The sequence below is a fragment of the Leuresthes tenuis genome, unplaced genomic scaffold (genome assembly GCF_036924035.1).
Source record: "Leuresthes tenuis unplaced genomic scaffold, fLeuTen1.0.hap1 SCAF_19, whole genome shotgun sequence".
In the NCBI taxonomy this organism is placed as follows: Eukaryota; Metazoa; Chordata; class Actinopteri; order Atheriniformes; family Atherinopsidae; genus Leuresthes; species Leuresthes tenuis.
Genome location: NW_027325373.1, coordinates 13,984,441 through 13,990,440, shown reverse-complemented (window position 1 = coordinate 13,990,440; position 6,000 = coordinate 13,984,441). Strand labels below are relative to the sequence as shown.

Below are 6,000 nucleotides of genomic sequence, written 5' to 3'. Positions count from 1 at the left end.
AAAAGAATCTTGTTATGATCCAATGACTAATTAATAGAGAAAATGCAGACTGTGAGCTTCGACTCATTGCAGAAAAAAATCAATCTAATTGGAAAAAAATCCAAAAACTTTAAATTCAGCGCACCCTCTATATTTAGAAGAAGGTTGACTTTTAAGTCACAAAAAACTTTCTAAATAAAAAAAACATGAGGACATTCGAGAAGTACGGAAATAATCCACTGAATAAGCACCCAATTACTTGTATTATATTAACGCCTTCTGATCTAAATCTGAACATGTTCAATTCCAGTGTTCCAACTATTCTGACTTTTATGATTTCAGTGCTTAGAGGGATCAAATGAACACAACTTAAGTGATTTTAATTTAGGAAGTACTACTAGTACATCAACTTTCCAGTGAACAATCAATGGTAATAGAAATAATTAGGGGGGACAAAACTGAGAAATACTGCTCAAAATGCATCAAAAAAAGGGAACAACAACAAAAAGGTACTCCATGTTGCCTTGATGATATTCTGGGATTTAAACAAATGTGTATTCGTTTTTTTTTTTTTTCCACAGTGCACAGATAATCTATTCTCAAAGGACTTGTATTCCCAGACCAAAATGACTTGGACTTCATATATGCCAGCACAATATGTACATTACACACCATTTAATCAGAAAAGACCTACACAGTACATTTTTTTGATTAACTTAGAATTTATTTGAGTTCTCACGAATAAGATCCTCATCTACCTTCAAATCCGGTCTCTGCTGGCTCTGCCTGAGGCAAACATGTCTTGACGTTATTAGTCTGAAGGCGATATTGAGTCAGAACAAGAGAACACCTCATTTTGACTGTAACATCTAATATGCTTAATGTCGAAGAAGCCTGTTTGATTTCAGTTTCTCTATCATTATCAACAAAAAAGATCAAATAATCCCAGAAGAATCCCACAACTTAATCTGCTGTCATTTGTGAAATATGTTTTGATGATTTTTAAATACATGCCATTTTATTCTAATAGTGATTGTTGCTGGGTTTCCATTCAACTGTATAATTAAATTTATCCACAGTTTCAGAAAATCTGAAAAGTAAAATATGAGTTCCCATGCTTTCCATTCCACTTCTGCTGTTCTGTTATTGAGAGCTGGTTGATCATGATAAGTGGTAGGTGGCACCACTTCAACAGAACTGCAGAAGAAGATGGTGCAAGGAGACAGTGTAATTAAAAGGGGCACTACTCAAATCTCAGATGAAGGCAAACTACAAATAAATCTAAATGATGAAGAACCTGGTGACAGAGAACAAAGGAGACAATCGAAAACGACACATTTTAATATTACTACAACGCTGAGGAGTTTAAACCTGGTTGCCCTCACAAGTCATGTGACTTCTGTGTGTCATCATCTATTGACGGAATCAGTTTCCATTGCACTTTGACTTTTTTTTTATAAATGAACCAAGTTTTCAATGCCTCTTACACATAAAAATCATATTGATAAAATATATGAAATTTTTGTTCATATGGATAGATAGATGGATAGATATAAAGGATACCGACTTTTCTTGGCCATTGTACATCTGTCTTTTAGTTGAGCAATAGTTTCTCACTAGTATCCTCCAACACGCTTATCCCCACCTAATCACAAACACACAATGTAGAGCACATATCATCACGCAGTAGATATACTCAATGCAACAGTGATAGTGATGAGTCAGTGTGGCAATGTTGACCAGAATTCACAAAAACTGTTTTTTTCCCTCAGTGTTTCTTGATATGTGACTGTAATGCACAGAATAAGGTGTAGCTACAAATCTGCATCAAGCCCTTTTTGCTTTATTGTATATGATGTAGCTTTTCAGTATGCAACTAAACAGGTTCAGGGAGCATCAATGAAAATCTCCTGACTTGTGGATCAAAGACAGAATGACATTTACTTTGTTTTAGTGGAAATCTAATCAGGAACAAAGGGTGTGAACTCTTCTGTTATTGTATGATGTTATTCTGTTAGTCAACGGCAAAGACCATTTTCAAAACGACTAGAGGAGAAATCTTAAATGTGCCTTGTATACCGTTATACTAATATGTGTCAGTGATAATAAATCCTGTGAATAAAAAGGAGTTTCAAATTTAAACCGACAACCAACAGCATTTTAAGAAGTAACAACTTCAGTGAACCCCTATAGATTTGATTTCTTCTACTGCAAAATACACCTGTCACGTGTCACCACCACTTCCTGGCTAATGACTCTGTAACAGCACCATTTATTCATTTAGCCTCATTGAGTTCTATGCAATGCTGCTCCCGCCAGGTTCTTTGCTCGTTGGTGGATGCTTCAAGCACTTGACTGCAAGTGGACCATTGGAGAGCTAGTGAGTTGCAAAACTGCCTGTGACTGCAGCTGATCTCAAAATTAGTTGAAATAATTCATTTCTACATGCCAGGGCTATGAATTACGATGAAGAGATAAAATTAATTTCTAAACGTCTAATAGCTGTAGAAATATGTTCTTGACGAGATCATCTATATGTTTAGTTTCAACAGTATGTAACAAGGGTGCATGCTCATCAAGGGGTGATTTGCCAAAACAACTATATTGGGCTTTGTTTGTACTATGAGGTGGATAATTTTAGCAGTTCAAGTCAAATAATCAGTGTTGCACACAAACGCAGGTTTGCACATTTATTTGGATATGTCTATTTCTCTATTGTTTTGATATAATCATTCTGAATGGGATACATAATAATTGAAGATGCTGAATGTTTGTATTGCAGTTTGACTGTCAAATATACAAACGTTTTCTTGTATGATGCATTGCTCAAGGTAACCTGATAAAGGCAGATTCATTGAAATAGTCAGAATTTAATGTCTAACACAATAAAATCTAGCAGAAAAGACTGAAGTGTCTGATGAAATCTTTCTATGAGACTGTGATCATGCCATGTCTCACCACGTTTGTTGTGAAATACCACCAGGCGTCAGGATTGCTGAAAGCGTTCCGCCAACACAACAACCTTGCCATACAAAATTGTATTTTGTGACTTAGTCGGTTGCTTGATATCTTTTTACATACATGTATATATATATATGTAAAAAGAAAAATCTTAAGAATTCACCTCATGAGACTAATTTTACTATGCCACCTGGAGAGCTATTCAGTTTCATGAAACCACTCAATAAAGGCACCACGACCTTACAGTCATAAGAACAAACATTAATTGTGTCCAGAGGTTACAGTAATTTAAAAAAATGAAGAATAGCTGTTAGTTGACTGTAGACATATATTGACAATGAAGGCCTTGCGAATTTGTCGTGTTTCAGTACCATTTACAAGAACCTAACTTTCTAACGTTGAATGTTCTTTCAGGACCATGGACAGCGATCTCCTACGTTTCATTCACTCGCATTTTGGAGTGTAAGAGTTTAATGGCGAGTCACTTTCAGTTCACATTAAATCCCAGTCAGTCATGTTGCATTTAAAGTACACCATTTACACATTGAATGACGCGAGACTGTCCCCTCAACTCAGCGCTGTTTCACTTTTCCATCATCATCATCCAAATTTTGCTTAATCTCTACCTTTGTTACTGATGTGGGGGCGATAGCCAGAGGTTGAAAGAACTTAACTCATTCAATGCAAACAAAAGGCGCGGCAAAGCCAGAAATAAATAAAACTTCAACTTGAGAAAACAAAATGAAAATGTTGACTAAATTTGACAGGACTAAACTAGCCGGAATAGAAGCAAGTGACAGGACACTTGGAATAGAGCAAGAGATTGTAACGGCAAGGATTTGTCAAGGACTGTGGAAAACCAGGGAGCTTAAACGTAGAGAAGAATTGTTTAGTGAATGGAGTACAGCTGAGACAACTGATACAGGTGAGTAAACATGAAATCTGGGGAAACTATGAGTGAGTATCTGAAGAAACAAAACGGAACTGGTCAAAAGTAAAAACAACAAACCTCGAATGCAACTATAAAAGACAACAGACTGGACTAAAGAAGACTGCAGAAACCTGAAAACAAACCTATAAGTCATCACCATAAACAAAATGATCTAAAACAAAAAACAACTGAGAATAAGAACAGAGAGCAACCAAGGAGAGTATGAACAAAAAGACTTGAGAAATGCACCGAATAAATGCTAATAAAGACCTTAAAGCATTTGTCCGCCATGCTTTTGAGGGAAACTTTCATTCAGTTCTTACGCCCTAATTAGTCATGACTAAACTATGAAAAGTGAACGCCCTTGTTGCAAATATTTAGTTGATCAGTTGAGATTAGACACGACTTTTATCCTCATCAACCATCAGGGCCATTGCCATCGGCTTGATACGCTCGGACCCACCCCTTACTGTCTGCCATGACCGTCCTCTACAATACGATACTGTATTCTTTGTACCTCCCCTTTCTCGCCCTCTGCCTGTGAATCCCTGCCTCCCTTCCTAGATATCCATCCCACACCTCTCCACCCGCAAACGGCTCCTACAGTGAGAAAAAAGGGAACAGAACTGTTTCAAACACATCGACAAAAATCTCACTTCAAGTGCTCCCTTTTCTCCTTGCCCTCCTGACGGATTTCATTACTTTAAACCTCTGCGCGCCAATGCCTGAGACCACGCAGAAACGAAGGATTTTTTTCTCTTGAGCATGAGAAGGATTGCCAAATCATCCGCAATCCAACATCACCGACTGAGCCACCAGCATGAACACTGGATACATATGCTCCAGCAGAAGTTGTTGGCTAGAGAACTAACAAACATTGGACCACAAATACAGCCAAGAGGGGGGAGTCAGTTTTAGGTAAGTGAGGTTGTACCGACTTGGACCTCTAAGATAATATGACGGTATCTTTAATATACATATATTTTCTGTCCATGACTGACCACGAGGTTATGGTCGGGCTGGCAAGGCTACATTGTGGGACAATTGTGGTGATGCGCGGTCAGCATGTTACTGGAGTGGCCGGTGTTGTCCTTTCAGGATGGAGTCAATTATTTTCTATTTCTCACGGTTAAGCTACCTTTAAATAATCGCCCTATAAGTCCCGTCAAGCTCCGCCCGGACTGAATGTCGACGAAGCGCTCACGGGCTCGTCAGATTTACAGTCTCACAGTCTTATAAACCCTCCATCTCCAAACATTATTCAAATGAGTTAGACTCATAATTATGTCTACTGGACTGCATTGTTTCTGCATGTTGTGAGGTAGGGTTCTTACTGAGGTGATATTGCGAAACGCAGCGGACGCAAACGAACATAAAACATTGAGAGAAAGAATGATCTCACAATTTGGGGTTGGCATATTACGCAGACCTGCCGCGGCTTCGCCGAGCGGAATTACAAAGGCAATATTCTGAGTAAAGGTAAATTCAGCGGCCCTGCAGATTACTGTGCAGTCGATATCTACATTTCTATTGAAGCTAATTTCGTTTGCTCTCCAGTAGTATCATCCATATCGATCATTTCACTTCGGAAACTGCATTAACTTGAAGAGTGTCACCCCCGCGTTTATATGGAATCAGTGGCCGTAATACTGTTGTTGTTATTATTGTTGTTTTGTGGATTCGAGCTTATGGAAGACTTTCTGTCTTTAATTAGCTGATTGTGTGTTTCTGTGCGCGTTCTGGTCTGTCCTGTATGAAGCTCTGAGCGCGTGAGAATGCGCGTACACGGAAGCAAGCACGTACATGCATGACTTGAAGTGTAGGTGTGTGTGCTTGTATGTGACCAGTAAGGCAAAGTTGCCGTTCCCTCAAGTTACTGTGATTGCTGTTCCACTGGCTAACTGCGAGGGGAGCTCATGCACTTTTACACTAGGTGTCATTATGTGACCACGGGCAAGATAACTGTGCATGATACTGATACCAACTATATGAAATTAGAGAAGCAGCTTCTGTTTGAAATTGGTTTTGAGGCATTCATCTGGTATCCCATAACTGCCGATGCAGTTTGTTTGTCACTGTTCTTCTTTGAAAATCGGGCTTGAGTCGAAATCCATGCAACATTAACTAAT

General features: G+C 38.6%; 1 protein-coding gene across 1 annotated transcript in view; it reads left to right on the top strand.

The window, feature by feature from the left end:
- Nucleotides 1-4,436: 4,436 nt before the first annotated feature.
- Nucleotides 4,437-6,000, top strand: part of brinp1 (bone morphogenetic protein/retinoic acid inducible neural-specific 1) — a 101,384-nt gene continuing 99,820 nt past the window's right edge. The window contains exon 1 of the mRNA XM_072372309.1: nucleotides 4,437-4,789. The gene's annotated coding sequence lies outside the window, so the exon portion shown is untranslated. The remainder of the gene's footprint in view (nucleotides 4,790-6,000) is intronic.